At 37.6% G+C, this 20,751-nt stretch overlaps 1 protein-coding gene across 1 annotated transcript in view; it reads left to right on the plus strand.

Annotated features, from left to right (window-relative positions):
- The window catches only part of AFF2 (AF4/FMR2 family member 2), a 165,591-nt gene that overhangs the window by 418 nt on the left and 144,422 nt on the right, over window positions 1–20,751 (plus strand). The window contains exon 2 of the mRNA XM_008058552.1: window positions 943–976. The gene's annotated coding sequence lies outside the window, so the exon portion shown is untranslated. The remainder of the gene's footprint in view (window positions 1–942; window positions 977–20,751) is intronic.

Raw genomic sequence — 20,751 nt, forward strand, 5'->3', positions numbered from 1 at the left:
CTAATCATCAGGGAGATGCAAATCAAAACCACACTGAGATACTACCTAACTCCAGTCAGAATGGCAATTATCAACAACTCAAAAAATATCAGCTGCTGGAGAGGGTGTGGTGAAAAGGGAACACTTCTACACTGCTGGTGGGAGTGTAAACTAGTGCAACCTCTGTGGAAAGCAGTGTGGCGATTCCTAAAAGCTCTAAAAATTGACCTTCCATATGACCCTGCAATCCCCCTACTGGGAATATACCCTGAAGAACACAAATCACTCTATAAAAAAGATACCTGCACACGTATATTTATCGCAGCGTTGTTCACAATAGCAAGAACCTGGAAACAACCATGCTGCCCATCAAAAGAGGACTGGATTAAAAAAATGTGGTACATATACACGATGGAATACTATGCAGCCATAAAAAAGAACAAAATCATGAATTTCGCAGCAACCTGGATGGAACTGAGTCTATAATACTGAGTGACCTCTCACAGAAACAAAGATCAGAATATCACATGTTCCCACTCATATAATGGACCTTGAACATCCAATGTAATACTATAAGAAAATGACTGACAGTACTGGGAAACTATGGGGGGGGAGATGGGATTAACAGTAGCAAATATGTCTGGGGCTGGGAAAACACCTCTTATCAACAGTGTGTCTGAATGAAACGTAATTGTACACCTAACCCTTAACTGTACCCCACAAAACCATAATAAAAAATACTGATTAATTATTTAAAAAAAAAACATGAAAGAACAACAATAACAAAAACTTATATGTGATATGTCCCATTGATTCCCCCTCATTTTTTCATCTGTTATTTATGGCAAGTAGGTGTGAAACTGTATAACTGGGAGGGCTGCATGTTGGGAGACCAATTTAATTCAGAATAATCCTTTAACAGTAGAAGCATGAACAGCAATTGTTTGTGTCCTTTCTTTTCAGAGTGGAGTGATCCCACCAGCAGAGCTTCTACAAAGTCAGTATCATTCAAATCGTGAGTACTTGGGTTTCCAAATCAAGCCTCTTCAGGGGTATTTGAAAACAATGCCTCAATGCTGAACTAATCTCATTCTCTCTTCTGTTCCTTGCAACTATGAACCTTGACTCAGTAATATGCAGTTTCATTAGGCAGAGAATCAGATTTCCCGTTGTTTTAATCTTTTCGGGTTGCAATAACAAAATACCACAAATGGGATGGCTTATAAACAACAGAAATATATTTCTCACAGTTCTGGAGACTGGGAAGTTTCACAACAAGATACCAGTAGAAATGGTATCTGGTAAGCGGAGCCTTTCCTCAATAAAAGCTGTCTTCTCGCTCTAATCTCATATGGTAAAAAGGGTGAGGGCTCTCTCTTAGACTCCTTCTTACAAGCACACTAATTTCCGCTCATGAAGGCTCAACTCTTATGATCTAATGACCTCCCCTAGGCCCCACATCCTAATACCATCACCTTAGGGGTGAGGATTTCAACATATAAATTTTTGGTGCACACAAACATTCAGATTCTAGAACTCATGATAAGCAATTGAGAGTCAAAATAACGAGACTGTCATTAGGATCTCTAATAACTTGGACTCGGGTTGGGTCAATACCTGGGCATATGAAAACTGTGATTTTAGTTTAAAAATATTGAAATGACTTGTTTCCCTCATTTTGACTAGTTGTTTAAACACTGAGTTACTTCAGCGACAAGCATTATAATACACAATATTCAGCCACTGCTGACTAGGATAGACAAGGGACACATCTAAACTGCCATGACTGGACATGAAATGTTGAGTGTATTGCTAGGGCCGGTCAGCCCAAGACCTCACTATTTGCAGGTCATCTGGTGCCTGTATATTAAAGACAAACAAGGACATCCAGGAAGAGATGAAATAAAAGATTACATGATGGTAGGTTGAAGTTCAAAAACCAGGGCCCTGCAATTCACTCAGCAATGTCTTCATTTTTTATTAATGTTAACTGAAGGAGGGATTTGGAGAAACCAATTTCCTCAGATTAACTATTGTAGATTTTCTAATATCCATTTGTCCAGGAGAGTACCAAGGGAGTGTTTCTTTCACAACTTCTTTCATTCCTAATAATAGAAAATGGAAGTCGACTTTTCTCTATAATAAGCACATACTTGAAAATTTTCAAAATGAAATAATTTGTGACATTCAATTGGCCTAATGGCACACTTGAAGTGAATTGCTCACCTTTTGGAAGATCACGAATAATTGCCTAAAACAACTGGGAATGACTCCCAAATAGACTGAGCCTTTGAGAAAGTCAATGGCATTTCGACATTCTTGGTGCAGTGTGGTAGCAAAACCCCAAAGCCCTGACCCCATTGCCGGTTCTTTCATTTGGTTTTCTAGATTGTCTGTGCTTCTTATTCAAAGTTCAATTTTAACAACGAAGAATCCTCACTTTTAAGAAGTGGGAAAAAGCAGGTGTGGGGGATAGTACAACCATAACCCTGATTTAAGGACCAAATTATATGGATACAAAAGATTCAAAATCATCTATGATGTTGTACATTTCAACTTTTCCATTAATCACATTTTGAATTGCCTCTCCCCTTGTAATACTAGTTAACAGTAGATCTTATCCTCCCTGTCTCTACTCCTACCTTACCTCACCCTCATTAAAAAAATCAACAACACACACACACACACACACACACACACACACACACACACACACACACACGAGGGTTTAAAAAATCAACACAGGGTTTCAAACATGAAAAATATATATTTTCCACTGTAAAATGATCTTATGCCTAAAACAAGAGTATTAGACTCCCTTTGTGAAACATACTACTTTCCATATATATCTTAGTTTATAACTAACAGAAATAAACTTGCCAATTCTGATTTATAGTTAAAGGCTGCATGTCCAGAGCACAGCACTTCATAGCACAGTGGTATACAAGGCAGTCAATAAGACTAAAATTCTCCACAGGAAGCATTAGTAAAACTAGAAGACACTGAGTCCACTTTAAGAATGAGCTACTGTTTGTTTGTCTGATCTAAACTCCAAGCACTATCCATCAGATTTCAGTTGGAATAAGTTTTCTTCTTATGGTACAGTATGGGGTTCACATAGGCAGATAAGAGTTGCAATGAAGTTACTTTTATTTTTAGTTCCCAAATTATCAGCTTAGTCATTACTAACAATCTCCCTTATTTTATTACAGTGTGCTTTTTAAAGCAACATGCTGGGATTTTCCATTTGATAGGGTAATCTTCCAGGTTTAAAAATATTCTGAGTGTAGACAGACTGCTGGTGCCTGGACCTGGGTGGGAAGCAGCCCATATGGCAGCTGTGATACAGAAAAGACACACACCCAAGGCCAGTAAATGTCCTGGGTATGCTCCCGCCACTTAATGCAGTAGAAAGAGATTAGAGTTTTGTAAAACTAATCCCTTAATTGCCGGGGCACTTTATTAGTTTTCCTCTTCTTGTCCTGTTTTCCGTGGTTGACAAAAGGCAGATCTTCCATTCGAGTATGGATTATTTATAAGGAGAGCACACATGGATCCCAGGTCTGAAAACATTGACCCTAAAACACCTAGGTACAGGCTTGGTACTAGCTAGCCTCCCTCTTTGTCCTAGACAGTTGTTGCTCTCTCTGGGACTGACCCCAGCAATATGACTGGCCTTTTGGAGAACTGGGCATTTTCCTGTTCAGTGAACTCCATTAGCATACAGTGTTTTTTATGGGGGCATCCATTCATAGAGTGACATCCTACCTGCTTCAACTGGAACTTTGAATGCTCATGAGGCAAGAGCATTGAAATGGGAGAGTTTGGAGAATGGGGCTTGAACCTCTGCTCTGTGTCAGTCTTGGCATTGAAGGGAAAAGCACTGACCTAGGATTCAGAAGATGAAAATTTAAATCACAGGGGAATTTATTTTTATTTTAAGTCTACAGACAGAGCCCCTCGCGGGGATTGAACAAATTAGTGAGCATATGTGTATACACATACAGGTACATGTAAGAACACTTGTCAGAATTCAAATGTAAGCTGTTATAATCTTTAGTAATTAAGTTTACCAACATAAAAGTACACTTAACTTTAACCCTTAATGATTTCTAGGGGAGAGAAGAACCAGAAGTTGGTCCTGCCACCCAGCTTCTATGCGTCTGATTGATGTTATACCAGGTCTTCTAAATCCAATGGATTGTTTAAACTCTCCTAGAAAAGGCCTCTGTCCCCAAAAAAGAGGGTGAGCCATGGGCTTAAGAAAGTGAAATTGTATTTCTTAGGACTATAGAATTATATATTTGTGCAATAATATTATGTCTATTCTGTGATAGATCCGTTTATTTCAATGACCCAGATTCAGGTTCTGAATGGGCACACTAGATATTGTGTTACTTTGTAGTTTCTTAATGAAGCCATTAAGAAACCTAACCAAAGAACTTGGATTTTCTTTGTTGTGTTGGATTGTTTCATCTAATAGATTATAGCATCTTGTCAATTATTTTTTAGTACAGTGGCCTTCCAAAAATGCATGACTTTGTTGGTCTTTTTATGAGCCATCATAGTAAAAGCAGATAATCCCTGAGAAGGATTTTCAGACAGCTTTCATGAACTCAAGTGTGTCCATCCAGTTAGTTCTTCACTTCTGTTAGTTTCGTGCATATTACTGAGAAGATGGCAGTTCCGAATATCAAGTACCTTTGTTAATCTTGAATGTTAGCATTTGGGCTGTGTCCAATTGGAAACCATCCAGACCCCCTTTTAACTGAGCAGCTCGTGTGTTTTAAGCCATGCTCTCAAGATTGCCTGGATAGTTTCCATAAAATCCCAATAATGAAGGCAGATAGAGCCATAATTCTATTTTTCCTTTCCATAAATCCAGCACTACATGTTTGAAAACATCCCAATCATGAATCCAGATAACTGATGAAAGGCCTACGGAGACGGCCTGGTTTACAGCCAGGCTGAGTTTATCTGTGGGTGTTTGATATGCATGCCACATGAACAAATCCTTGGATATAGCACTAATTAGGAAGAAAGGATGTTATACCATCACAGGAATGGCAGAAGTCATAGACCATAATCATTGTGGTATTGACCTCAGGTGCCAGGCTAGGGGGCAGATGCTTTTACATATGTTGCCTTATTAACCTTGCTAGCCAGTCTGGAGGTGCTCCAAATTATTCCCATTTAACAGATTAGAAAAGCAAAGTAGAATAACAGTCTGTCCCCCTAAAGTGTGCACAATTCAGTGAAAAGACAAACTGATCATGTCCACTTATCTTGAATGAATATTTCAGATATGAACATACAGAAGAGCTGTCCATGTCACACTGCTCCTAGTTGGAAAAGTTTGAATACAGGCTGAGGGCCATGTAGATTCAAAGTCTCCTCTCTTCCCACTGGGCTGCGCTTCTTCACAAGATTTGGTTGGTGGATTTGGCATGCCAAATTTGGCCTTTTTGCGCCTAGACACAAGACTTGTAGAGCTGAAGTTTGTGCAAAGCGATTCCACAAGAAATTATACCTGTCTCTTTCGGATGATACAAAACTGGGTCAGCATTACTTTATTTAACTAAAACATCATTATTTCTAAAGTTTTATTTAAGTGTTATGAATATCTCATTACCATAGAGAATAGGACAATTATGAGAATGTTTTTCAGATTGCAATAACTGATATAGATATTACGTTATTTCCTAGGTGAATTTCAATTTTTTTTAACTAAAAAAAAGCTCACATTCATTACAACATTGACCATCCTTCTACCAAAATTTTCATCATTGAAAATATTTCCTTTGAGATTTTGATTTGAGATTTTAAAATGGCAATGTCTTATTGCAGAGCAATAACCCACTCTCTAGCAATTTCATATATTCTTTCCCAAGTACATGTTTATTGTGCTACTTTGATGCAATTTTGGTACTAAAGTGACTGTATAATGCAGCAGGGAAAAAAATGACTGTTATTTTCTTAAAAACATTAATTCTTAATCTGAATACATGACTTGGTACTTGGAATTTAGAAATACTGCTAATCAGTTTGAGGCTTACAAAAGGCAAACTAACTCTCCTGATACACTAATAACCTTGGTGACTTTCACTAGTTGCAGCCATTTCAGTTTTTAAATGAGAATATGGCAACTCTTGCTTTTAACCTGTCTTGTATGCCCTGCGTCACAGAGCTTGCCAACTTTTCCTAAGGACTTAATATATTTTTGGAAGTTCTCCACCACATCAGGGGCAGCCACCTGGGAGCAGAGAAAACAAAATTTGGCAGCCTGTTCAAGCTGTGAATTAAAGGTAATTCACAGTTTGAAATGAATCAGCATGAGGTCCTTAAGAAGAATAATCAGACATCAAGAGGATTTTATGTTGAGGATTGTATATTGGTTAATGTGACAACAAGCAATATTGGCATTTGGAATGTTCGCATCAAGAAACACTGAAGCTGCCGGGGCTTGATGGGTGCTCAAGACCTAAAATGGGGGCTCCTTCAAAGGTAGCTATAGATTTCTACTTCCATCACACACGAGGAAAACACAGATGTTTTTGCTCAGCTAGCACAGTTGGAAGATAAGATTTGATTTGTGTGGTGTTGTTCATAGGCCCAAGTCTATTGTAGGTTTCTTACATTTCAGGTGGCTTTTGAGACACCTCCGTAATTGAAAACAAGTATTTTTCTCTCTCTCAGGGAAAAGTCAAGTATCTCTTCTTTTCTACCTGATTTACATTTATATCTATCAAAATTAATTAATTCATTCAAGTTTTCATTTCTTTCAACAAATATGCATTCAGCACCTACTGTATGTAAGACTCTGGGCTAGACACTGTGGTAACTCAGGGCAAAACACTGCACATCCTTCTGTCCAGGAACTCACAGTCTTGTGAAGATTAAACTTGCACTGGCAACACATATAATCCAACCAACTCATACGTATTGAGTGCCTACTATGTGCCAGTCACTTCTCATAAACTTTTTCTCTTTACAAGCCCATTGGTGTCATCATAATATTAATGTACAGAAGCAGAAACCAAAACTCAGAGGCATCAAGTAAGTTGCTCAAAGTGCCACAGCAGCAAAGGCAGAATTTTGAATTTTGAATTGACGCCAGCACGCATGCTCTTAAATTACATTAATGCCACCCTATGGGACATTTGGAGGTGGCTCTACTGATTTGAAGTCAGGTATGATCTTGCCCAGGCATTAGGCCAAAATGGATTAGCCACAATGCAGGCCAAAATGGTACCGGCCTTTTTGGTTTAAAATAGAGAAGGGTTAGATCCAAATATTATAATTGAGCTGGTCTTGCATCTATTGCTACATATACTATGGGACACTCTGAAAACAGACCCTTCCTCAGCTCAAGGCCTGCAGATGGATTGTGTCTCCAAGACTGTAGAATGTTCCCTGCAGCTTCAGTGAAGGATCCATGCCTGTGAGGGACTTAAACTATCATTAAAAATCCATATAAGATTGACTGTGGTGGCATGTGATGGGAACAACATATCATTTCAGAAATCTCCGTTTTGCCATATTAAAGTGAAAAGAAGAAAAAAATAATATTTGGGTCCGTTTTTATGAGAGGTTCATCCATCACCTTTCATGCTTACCAACTTGTTTAATAATTAGAAAGTGGCTTTATATTCTCATGGTAGAATAATTTTTAAAAACATCCCCATCTGTTATCAACCACAGCGGCATATTTCCAAGTTCTCCTCAGCATTTTGAACAGTAACTGGGGAGTGAAGCAAATAGTGCTGGTGAAAAGCACTGAAGTTAATAAGCAAGGGACCAAAATTAAAGTAATTTCAGTTGTATAATTGAATGTAATATTGTGGTAACACATCCAGACACACACACATGCACACATATACTCTGCATCCTGGAAAATTAGGTCCCTCCTATGTTGCCTGATCTAATGAAATTCATGAACACACATGCACGCGCTTTTTTCCCAGTTATTAGACTGTAAAATGCTATGATTAGAATACCTTTAACATACATAGTAAATGATCATTTTACAGCACTTTCATACAATACATTATCCTCATGTGAGCATCACAGCAATTCTGTTAGGTTGGCAGGTGAAAAGCAATCAGGTGTAGGAAAAGAAGGAGATTTGCCCCAAATCCCCCACCTTAGGGAGTGGCAAAGCTGGGAGGAGAAGCCAGGATTCTGCATTCCCATTAGAACATGCTGCCGTGTGCCCAGATTCCCCAGATGGCTGCAGGGCCAGAACTCATCAATCAAAGCCCTGATGAGTCTTCCAGGCCAAGGTGGGGAAAATATACAGCAGTGTAGACAAGTCTCATGGATCATTCCTGGAAATTAAAAAAAAACAAAAACTCCGACTGGAGTGGATGAGGAGAAATATCCACTTCTAAACTATTCATTCTGTGTTTCCATCCTTTCAAGCATCTTACAAACAGCCAAATCCTCTACCACAATTACATTATTGGGAATGTTATGTTTAATGGCCTGCTCTTGACACCTTCTCAGAGTTGCTAAAAGCTCTTCCATTTTACACTGACGAGTGGAAAGGAGTGTTGGTAGAATTCCGCAGATGCATGCACAATTACAGATGTAAGATCAGTTGAAAAATCTGACAAATTACTTTCTTTGTGGTTCATCTATCCACTTGAACAATGAGGATCAAAAAAGGAAAAGGTCTTAAAGCGATTTGATTGACATTTCCACATATGCTGCCAAGACTTGGCCAGAGGAGGTGGGCTGGAATAGGGTGGGGTTGGGGTAGACTCTCTGAAAATCAAATGAATAACATATTTTGTTTGCTACCCTGTGTAATCTTGGTACCCAATATCAACCAGTACAATCCCTTAGTAGTATTTGTTCTTGTCAAGTGTTCCAGGGTGCCTGAGAGATCAATGGGGGAGAGAAAGTTGTCCAAAGATGAGTGCAAGGTAATGACTTAGCAACCTGCGACTCTGCCAGCTCCTAATTTTCCACTGCCTGATTTCTGGAGTTACTTGTTTCTGAATAAGAAGCCCACTTTGTAAAAATTCCTCATAGATATTTCAATATTGTAATTACATGGAATATTTCTAGGTTCTTCTAAAGAAAAAAAATTTTAAAGGTACTAAATCCTCATGGATTTATGAAATGTCTAGGCTAGCTAGAAACTGAAAGAGACAGTCCAGGTTTCTTCAAAATAGTTTTCAGATATCATATGGTAAAGAAATAGGAAGCAAATAAACAGTATGTGAGCGGTATGTTCCTGTAATTGTAGTCACCACTTTTAGGCACCAATTGTATGCTAGGTACTATGGCAAATGGTTTTCAAGTTTCAGCTGTTTCATCCTCACAGAAACCTCATGAGATAGATATCACCATCATCACATCACCATCATCACCATCATCGACACTCCCAGGATTGTCTTCTCAAGGGCTCAGATAGGGTGTCAGACCAACACCCTGTGGCCACACAGCCAATTCTGGTGCTCACACTCGAAGTCAGGCCTGCCTAGTGCTCTTTGCACTGTGCCACTTCACTGGTTCACTTGTTTAATACCCTTCCATCCTTGTAACATCTCTGAGAAGTCAGTAAGTTTAAACTGGTTTTACGGTGAAGGAAATTTTGTCTCAGAGCAGTTAAGTGACATGCTCAAGATTACATAGCTAGTTGTTGAGAGAGCTGGAATTTCACTCCAGCATTCTTGGATTGTGAAACTCAAACACTTTTTTTTAAATCCAGTCTACCTCACTCATATAAGGTTCTAATCGACCCATTATTAATTGTTAAGTACAATGGAAAATAACAAAATAATATTAATAATGGTAATACTGTCTAGTTCTATGACATTGTGTGTTTATCACACATATTGTCATGCTTGTTATATTTGGTCTTTACTTAATTGTGGGAGCCAGGAGGTGGGGAGGGAGTCATTGTCCTAGAGAAAGACAGATGTGGGGCTTCTACTTTTGGGTGGCTCAAATCCCAGCTTTCTCACTCCCCTGTCATGGGACTTGATGAATTCACTTGGTGCTTTTCTGAGCCCTTGCTTCTTCATATAATTAAATGGAGATATATTACTCAGACTCTTTAGTGAGTTGCGTTGTCAGCAGATGAGCCCATGAATGACCTTTGCAGTCAACTATTCACATTAGTTCTCTCTCCACGTGAGAAGTGAGGAAAGTCATGCCCAGGTGGCTAAAGTTAGTTGTCCAAGCTCGCACAGTTAGTAGCATTGCTGAGGCTCAGTCCCAAGCCTCTTGTTTCCTACCTGTGGGCACTTTTTGCTATTATTTGCCATTATTTCTCAAAAGTGTTGGATCAATATGGTTTGAGTCAAAGGATCAAATGCCCATGCTGTCAGAGAGCAATAGACTTAAAATAAAAACCTCTGTGTGCCACTCCTCTCCTAATTAGATATCCCCAGTGTGTTTCTGGATGTTTCACCCTGTGGAGTAGAATGACTGCATTTTCCCACTCACTTGCCCCCAAGGAATTATCGTTCAACTTAGTGATAGTTTGAGCACTTGTAGAAGAATTTGAAAACTTTAGAAAATCACATACTTTTTATAATCTCACTGTCTTAGAGAATGGAATTTGGGGTTAGGTCCACCATTTATCTTCATGCTTTTTTGCAACACTTTTTAATTCTGATATTGAAGAGGACCTGAAACTGGTGACCTGTCTTGCCCTTTACTACTGGATTAAAATTCCAGGTTGCTACTATGGTAACCGTACCTTGAAAATTAGATCCTGACAGTCACTAAGAAACTTAAAAGTGCACTGCTGCCATGAACTTTGAATGAAGGTTGCTTACAATTGTCAGCGACAGCCCCTTAATTGAAATAATCTGCCTCCCTGTCTGCTAGAGAGAGTTTGTGTGTCTTGGAGAGGGGGGACAAAAAGATTATATCTTGATGGATTTTTAACATAAAAATGACTTTGCAGTTTGGAGCAAAGTTGTTTTCTGTGTAAAGTTCAGATCAACTGCAGTTCAATATATGCTATTCAGAAAGAACTGTGATATTCAGTATTCACGGTGGCAGGAAGCCAAGATGCACAGTAAAGACATATAGATACTCAGAGAAGACACTGCCTTCCGGGGATCTATCCCAGACAAACCCCAGTGGCCCCAGGGTCCAAATGGCAACCACATTCAAACCACAGATTTCTGTACTCCGGCCTCTGGGAAGATGAGGAATGCTGAGCAGCCGCACGACAGACTTTCAGATCAAGAGGGCCAGCAGTCACTGATTTGCCTAGTGGCAGAAAAGGTGGAATCATATTGATGTTCCCAAAGCCAGGGAAATGAAACAAGCAATATAGGTTCTCTTGGCTTTCAAAAGCATGAGGGATTGTGGAGTTTGTAATTTCAGGAATTCCTCTGTGCATTTCTTCCCCAAAGGCAAGTACATCACGGCGGGTCTGGCTTTATAATTAGTTGTGGCTGTATCTGTGATTCCTTGTGACTTTTTCCTTTCCTTTCCCTCTCTCTCTCTCTCTCTCTCTCTCTCTCTCTCTCTCTCTTTCTTTCTCCCTCTCTCCCCACCCCCAACATACTCATAACAGGATTTTAATGTGTGCTTCTAATGCCACACACAGAAAATGACATTTTAACTTTCTGAAAGGCACAATTTCAGAGCAGAAGTGACATTCTCACTCTCAGAAATCTGGCATACTCTTTTACACACAGCAGATATTAAATATTAAGCCTATTGGACAATATCAAGTAGTTGGTACTGACAGATGTAGAACCATGGCAACTCTTACCCTCTAGGGGGGAATAACACCTTGAAGGAGTGTTCTGTCTGAAGAATTGGGGTGGAATTGTGTCTCACCTCACTTGAGAGCCTCTTTATTTTGGCTTGGTCCATGTGGGTACCAAGGAGACTGTGATGGTGATGACCGAGTTGTGAGATTCCTCCAAACCCAAGGAATGTCCATGAAAGCCCAACAAACGAGTACCACCAGTCTTCTACCTGTGAATATTATAGAACCACAGGAAGCAGCAACTTGAACTCTCTTCACATAGTAAACTCACAAATCTGTGAGCTCCTGAGTAGAAGTAATAGTATCTATTCACCTAGTTCTTCAGCAACTGATCCAGGAAGGACCTACTACATAGTAGAAAGTATTATGAAGTATAAGGTAGTCAGTGAAAGAATGATCCAGAAGGTATCACTTGTTTTGAGGTAATATTAATATTTTGGTATATTTTAATGTTAGATTCCTTAATCAATATAAAAAGGGGAGTGCTATAAGAATAAATAAAAATGCATGCATGTACGCATATGTGTGTATGTACCTAGAAAGCAATACAATGTAGAAGTTGAAGTGGACAGGCTCTGGAGCAAGAATGTCTGGGTTTAAATCCCAGCTCCACTGTCTTGTCATGTAATCTTGGGAAAGTTACTTAACCTCTCTAACACTCAGTTTCCTCATCTGTAAAATGGGAATGATAATATAACACCTACATCATTGGATTAAATGATTGAAGCACTTATTATAATGCCTGGAACACAGGAAATTCTTGATAAACCTTAGCAACTGCTATTAGTTATGTTCATGATTCACCATTACTGGTGTTCAGAGTGAGTGCTGTTTTTATTACATTCCAATCTTCAGTCACTGAGGAAGCTTTTTACTTTGTTCCCTCGCGTGTCCCAGAGGCCCCCAGTTAGAGCAAGACTTCTCCAGAATGAGCAAACCTGGACTACATTGAATGTTTTCTCTGCTTATCCACCTACACCAGTCCCCAAGGATGAAAACTAGAATGGTTAGGTCTTCAATGCATGTGCTTTTGGAATTAGACACATTTTTCTCATTCTTGGAGTTTATGACAGCATTTTATCACATTTTATTTTGTGATTATTTTTAAAATAAAAGCTAGGACTTATTAAGTATTGGGAACTATGCTGAGTGTTTTATATTCATTAGCTAATTGACTGTTAACAACCCAGCGGGATGCAAGCACTACTGTTACTCACATTTTACACATAAAGAACTGAGGTTTATGACATGAAGCTAAATTCTTATAGCCACTAACAATGTATTCATGACTTCAACCTATGTCTGGTTGACTCCAATAAGAGAACCCTTAACCCTGGACTTTCTTCCTGCTTACTCATGGAATCTCCAATCCCAGAATCCACTTGGATTTGATTGTCTTGCGAAATGGCAGCACTTTCTCAGAAGTAACAGAAGGAATATAAAAGGGAAGGAACAAGCTGGGCTCAGTGGCTCAGCCTGTAATCCCATCCCTTTGGGAGGCTGAGGTGAGTGGATTGCCTGAGACCGCGGGTTCGAGACCTGCCTGGGCAGGCGAGACCTCATCTCTACAATAAATCAAAAAATCAGCCGGGCGTGGTAGCGCACGCCTATAATTCCGGCTACTCGGAAGGCTGAGGCAGAAGGATCGCCGGAGCCCAGCAGGTCGAGGCTGCTGTGGCCAGGAGCGGCCACTGCCCTCCAGTCTGGGCGACAGAGTGAGACTCAAAAAAAAAAAAAAAGAAAAGAAAAGAAAAAAGAAAAGGGAGGGAACAATAGAGGACAAGAATCTGACCAAAAACATTAAAAAGGATAGGCTCTCACCTTTTGTGAAATCACCACTGCAATAATTTCTGGAGTCTGAATTGTTGACTGTGTGGTTCTCATATCTATGAACAACTACTTTTGAAATATTATAATAAGCATGTTGCTAATTTTCTAATTAGATGAAAAAATCCTGTTTTGAAATTCCAGTTTTTTGCATGTATAAAGGAATCATCTGCATGAGAAAACATGTGAATACGATTTCATGGAATAGCCCCTGCAATTCTGTGAAATAAACACTGTATTCCCTTGTCTGGGCAATTCATTCTTGATGCTACATAGTCGCTTCTGTTTCCTTGGTCTAAAAAGACACTTCAGACTCTGCCTTTAATTATGATCAGGCTTGACTATGAATCCCTTGAGAAATAAGCTTGTTTTTGCTGGGAGGGTAGGTAAAATAACATTTAAATAGGTTTTTAAAATAAGAATGGAATCTCAGAAGACACACTATTGTAGAACACACTGTATATCAAAATATATAAGTACATAGTTGTAACAGTGACTTAGTAAACACATTGCTGAGCGAACTATGAAAAATAATTCACCAAGGTACTATTTCCCATACTCCTAAGCCCTGAGTTAAGAGAGTATTGCCATAAAGTAGATATGCACTGTTTAAAAATATTTGTTTGTTTTTAAGGATATTTTCTCCAAGCCCAATAGACTAATCATTTTTTTCTTCCCTTGCTAGAAAAAGTGTACTGTAAGGAATTTAGCTAAGTGGTGTATTAAGTGAGGGTCAAAAACAGTTATAGAAGATAACAATTCTGAGCAAAGAAATGTCTTTAGCAATTTGATTCTGAATGTGACATAAGTTAACTTTATAAAATAGAATCAAAAGGGGTTCCATTAAATCTTTCCAATCTATCATATAATTTATTATTTATATCCATTGCCTTTGCTACTAGCACCTTTATTATAAGAGCCTGAAACTGCAAGCAAAATAAGTATATATGTCAATATAAGTAAACTGATTCCCGTGTTCTGAAAAAAGATCTTTCTCTAGACGACATGAATTTTCCCAGTTAAGAGATTAACTCTATGGAAGAGCAACTCTCTTGAAGACTATTCTTTGCATAAGGTTTCATGTAAATCTCCTTGAAGCCTGTTCAAAAATTATACAATAATAGGAGGTGTTCCTAAACATACACTTCATTATTACTTTTGCTTAAATTTTTAGATCTGAACTAAAGTCACTTGACATTTCAAATCATGTTTCAATTCAGGTTTGTTGTTGTTTATTATCATATTTAAAAGGTTTGATGAGATATGATGAGAAGAAGAGAGAGATGATAAGGCAGTTCATTATGCACACCAGAGCGTTTCAAAACATATCTGGTTTAACGCCATTAAATAATTTTGCAAATTTGAAACTATGGAATAAAACTTTTTTCTTAGTCTCATTGCAATAATACAAATGGTGTATATAGGGAAAGGTTTTGCAGCAGTGTTTCTTAAAACTAGATTTTCAGTAGTTTCTCTTTTTAAAAAGAAAGCAAGGGATAAAGGAGATGAATCATGATTGTCTCTCATCATGAGTAAACTGAGAAAATGCACATTCACGTGCCCACCCTGTTATGGTGCAGTTTGGCTGCATGATGGTTATCATGGAATGATTACGACACACAATTTTACATGGGGGAGAGAAAGAAAAGAAATATATAGATGTTTTCCCACTTGAAGCAAAGCTGTCACAAAATTCTAGCATATATTTCCAAACAGATAAAAAGGTAATTTTTCACCCTTAAAAAGAATCTTTCACTTTGAAAATGATTCACTGCAGGTTTCCTCTAAATAGTAAGCTCATCTCATGCATTTGCAATATGGTTTGATTTTCAAAACATCAATTTACATTCACTTTTCAATAAAAAATCTATTGCACTAAGTGATGCTTACTTGTATAGGATAAAAAAAGCATAAGTTTATTTTTTAAGTTAGAGTCCATGTTTTAGATTTTGCTCATCATTAATATTAACTATTTATAGTCCAGCAGCTTTTGTTAACACAAGCAGCTATGGAGATGCCACCAGCTGCCTCAGAGGTAGTTTAGTAATGCTCATTCATAATTATCGACATGCTGTATTTCAGCAGTAGTCAATCAAATATGGCCTTGTTCTTGTGCACATGAGAGCCTATTCCTTCAGTGCTGTCTTTCCCCTTAAGTTTCCCTAGTTCACAGACACATCCCATGAGTCGAAAAATCTAACAATAAATTAATGAGAAAATTAGAGTAGTATGCATGACTGACACTGGAAAAGGAATGTAATCTTTGTGTGCCAAAAATTTCACCACCAACAAGAAATGGACACATCAGTAACTGGAGGTGTAGTGTAGCACCTATCGGAACATGAGTTCTCTAAAGAACCCTGGCATCCCCTGTGGAAAGGTTACCTGGGAATTATCATTTTGAGTAGGACCAAATACCATTGAAAAGGAGACCAGAGCTGAGATGCACAGCCTCGTTTGAGATCTGTGCACCCAGAAACTTGAAGCACATTTTGAATGCAAAAGACACATCTCCCCATTGACACCATAATATTTTAAGTAATGGGCTGACTGGCTTTGCTTTGTAAAACAAATGTATTTACTCTTTCTCAGGGAGAGGGACAAATGGCACAGGAATATTTACAGCAATATAGAGACTGATATTATGTGTTTGTTCTTCTAAGAAACCGTATTTGGAAAACTCATTTCTTTCTGCATGAAAATGAACAGCTTCTTGAATAAATCCAAGCATTGAAGGCCCTCACTCCAATAACTTGCTAAATACATTTTTTTCATTTTCCTGTGGAATTAAACTTTAATATTCTTGCCAAAGGTATTTCTGAATTGATTATACAAAGTTAATCATGGGTCTTTTGTTTATAAAGCATTACTTTCAGAATTAAAAAAAATTCTTATCTCAGATAATTTCTGAGAATAAATTGAGCTTCTAAACTTTTAAAAAGTCCATTTCTGTGTTTATTTGTGTCCCCCAGATGGGTCAGTGGCAAAGTTAGTATGTGTCACTGGGTGATTACTTTAAAAATGTGAGTATATTGACTCTCATTTTTTTAACTGAAAACCAAGTTTCTCCTTCATTTTTAAAAGAAAAATCCTTACTAGTATAAAAAGTTTCATTGGAAGATTTGGGTTATATGGTCTTATTTTTGCCATGCAAGTGATGTAAACAGTTGAGACAAATGACGTCAGAAGGAAGGAAAGTAACATCACTTTATTTGTCAATTATGTGGATTCTTAAGGCAAAATTAATTTAGATATGGATTATTTTTATCCACATTTCCTAAAAACTTTACTATGAAATACTTGCCATAAAATATACATTGGCATTCAACCAAACAAAAAGAGAAATTTTATGATCTAATATTCTTGGGAGACAGTGGGTTAAAAAGAAAACTAACAACTCTTTTCATTATAGGAATTCTTTGAGCCTTTAATATGCTAATGTTCACTGTGTTTCTACAAGAGGGGTGTAGAATATGAAGTGTTTCTCAAACTGACTTGGCCATAGAATTTTTTTTCCAGAATTCCTACCAATGTCATGTGGAATAATCTGGGCCACACCAGTCTAAGTAATAGCATTGTTATAGAGTTCTCTGTGCATATGTAGACTGCTTCAATACCTGAAGTGTGGATACTCATTATTTTTTATCTTGAAAACTTCACTCCACCTTTTCTCCATTTGTACCACCAGACCAGCAAGTGCATTTAAAATCAAATATCCCTCTCAGGTAGCTTTGTGAAATTACAGACAATTTGCATTCCAAAATCACAGGGCTTTATTCTTGTATTGACAATATGGAGAGCATTCTGAAATCTCACTTTGACCCAGAGTTCTTTTATGAGGAGCCTTTCGTCCGTTTTTTTTTTTTTTTTTTTTTTGGTTTATTGTCATACTACCTGCTGTCATAAGTTGTCTCCTGGGTGGTACCTGGGATCATCTTGCCTTGCTGTGAGGAGAAAAGCTGGCTGGATAGAGAAAAAAATGCTGCATACTCACTAAACATTCTTGGGAGATAATTTGCTGCCATGTGTTATAAAACCAGAGACTGGATGTGCTTAAGAGCTTTTTATTAGATATTACCAAGAGAGATAATACTCCTATTATCCTGGTGACTTTTGAGACCATTCTGAATGCTGGTATTATTGAAAATTCAATAATGAAGTCAACTCTCAAATCTAAGCATGTGGATGTCCACTTCAAACTGTCTTCCCCAACTGGCTTGCTGCAGGCAGCTCTGGGCTGTCTTCCCCCACCGTCTGTGGGAATGTGCTTTTGGAATGCAAACTGGCAAAATATTAGACTGAGGGAAAAAACACGATTAAGAAGATAATGAAAAAATATATATATTGGGAGGAGATGGTTCATCACACCAAATCCAGAGTCTAAAGAAAAGAAGTTCTCCTTTTGTTCTTGTTTTCTGGATGCTACTTGGCTGTATTAGCACCCATAATCCAGAGGTGATGTAGTTCCTTATAAACAGCCTAATCATATTTTCAATAAAACTAGGAATGTGTCCTTTTTTCTTGATAACTGATCTCCTATAATAAGGTACATTTACTACATAGTAAAGCAAAAAAAGAACCGGAATTTCTAGTTTTCTGATCTGCACACTTAAGGCAAAGATGTTTCTGTGTATTCAGTACTCCATTTAATTACCATTTTTAATTACTTTATTGACTTAAACATCACTATTGAACACATTTTACTATAATGACTATAATATACAAGCAATTTATAATTTTCGTTATGTCTTATCTCATTCACATTATCTGAAGCTTGATAGTAGTAGGTAATTAGTTGATTGAATATGCAAACACCCAAAATATTGATGGACAGCAGAGATAAACTATGATTAGTTAGTTTTTTCTTCTCTCACCAATTACATATTATTCTTTGTATTTATTTTTGGTGTAAATTCAATATTAGTAATATGCATTTTGGGAACTTGTACAAAGGGAGATGTCTCCATGATTGTACTTGGACTATATTATAACAGCTATCTTATAGAATGGATAAACACAAATATTAAAATTTTTATTTCTGGGATTTTTTTTTTTTACTTTAGATTTTCTGATTGATCATTACCACTGCTATTTCATGTATGATTGTTGGAGACAATGTTTTTGCAAATATTCTTTTGTCAGCAAACTGATAAGGTTAAATTAAGAAACTCAACAATAGAAAAACTCACAAAAAAAACCAACAAAGATGAAAATACAAAATTTGAGAGGCTGACACAAAAGTACAGGTCAGAAGTTGTTGGGGAAAGGTGGCTGGCAATCACACCCTAATCTAACTAAACTCACTGTCCATACATCAAGCTCTGCTTTATATTACCTTGATTACCTGGACTAGGAAGTGGCCATCCAGCTGTAATCAGTGTTTACAAAATGTGGCTGATTGATTGCCCATTCACTGTAATTTAGGGTATCTCAGATCGAAATATTAACCATGCAGCAGCAACAGTTACTTTTTCAAGGACTTTTAAAGGAACACCAGTAGACTTCCAGTGAGTATTCCAAGTCTAGACTTAAGGTTATTCTTTAAGGAAATACCAAGAGTGAATGTAGATACCTAGCTTATCCTGTAAAATTGAGATCATTATATTGTAGGGATGTTTCTCACTGGGAGTTGAAACTTCCCTTGCTGTTGTATTTTTCCTTGTGCATAGGGAAACAGAAGGTAGGGTGGGAATGATGCTAGAAATCCAGGTGAAAAATGTGAGAAGAAATGAGCTTTTTCATCTACAAAGAGAATTAGAAATTAGATTCTTAGAAGTCAGAAGATTCTTATTTTTACCATAAGATAAATTTCTGGCAAATCAACCCCAGGTGGACCTAGTCTTGGGATGGAAGTTCCTTATTTTGCCTTTGTCTCAATTCAACTGAGTGTTGATGAAAGCCAAGAAAAAAAATCAATTAACCAGTATCAAACAAGGACTCGAAGACGCCCTGATGCTGCACTGTGTGTTCTTTGTTGAGGCCCATTGTACCATGAGCAAGTCTTCATCATTTGATGCATGGCCAATGAGGGATATTTCACTCAAAAGGAAGCAAATGGATTAATCATTAAATTTGACTCTGACAGTTGGTCTACCTTAAAAAAAGCCCAGAGTGGATTGCTTCAGATGGATAACTGATGTGGTTTTTCAAAAGAATATCCAACTCCAACTGATTGGGGATCCACCTCACTGACTTCAGGTCAGCTGAAGAATAGAAAGGCTTCTCTGTTTCTGCAACTTCTGCTTCAGCAATTGAGAACTAAGAATCTGGTAGATAGTGTAGTTAACACAGATAACTGATATTTCCTTTGGGGAGGTAATAATTGCTATTTGAGGCGAAGACCAATGGCTTGACTTTCCCCCAAATTCCACAAACATAACAGCATGAATGGATTTCTTTTTCATGAGCATCCATTCCAGTATCCTAGAAACAGGTATAGATTTATGCAGATTAATTTGGCATAGTACTGCAAATTGTTGCTGTGAGATATATTTTAGAATTACTTCCTAGCTCAGGCTAATGGCTAGAATCAAATAAAACATAAAATAGGTTTACATAGATTGTTTTATAAATCAGATAAAGCTTTATGTTACCTACCATTGAAACTGGATGTGTTTTTGCAAGCAACTTAAGGGTTGTTCATGTAATACTTTCATTATTTCCAGCAAGTGTAAAACAAAATAGAAACAAGTCCATTGAATTTAGACACCATTAACTACCATTAACTGTAATTTTGCCTGACAGGCACCCTCTCATCTGATGACGAGTGAAATGTTGGGAAAAGTCGACTGAAAATTGTATAAATGTTAATGAAATATGCCCTTGTATTTTAAGTGTGCCCAGTTCAGACATTTAAAACAGAGCAATTTATAATATGTTAGCAGCCAGAACTCCATCATATTTTAAATAAATTTATTTTTCTACTTCTTGTGAGACTCTATGTCAGTCTGAGAAGACTCATGACATTTCACTGCATAAAGCGGGTCACAAATTGAATAATGTGAAATAACTTTATTAGAGAACGGAAGAAAATGATATAGCAATAATGCGTTTTACAGTAAAATTTGATAGCTCTCTAAAGATCAATGAGTGTGTTTGTTTACTTTGAAGTGAAAGGACAAAGGCTTCATAATGGAATTCAGAGAAATGCTCGAATTAAAGGAATCTTTGCCAGATAAAATGGCTTTCCTAGTCTGTGG

This window comes from Carlito syrichta, unplaced genomic scaffold (genome assembly GCF_000164805.1).
Source record: "Carlito syrichta isolate Samal-C Ts95f unplaced genomic scaffold, Tarsius_syrichta-2.0.1 Scaffold303382, whole genome shotgun sequence".
Lineage (NCBI taxonomy): Eukaryota > Metazoa > Chordata > Mammalia > Primates > Tarsiidae > Carlito > Carlito syrichta.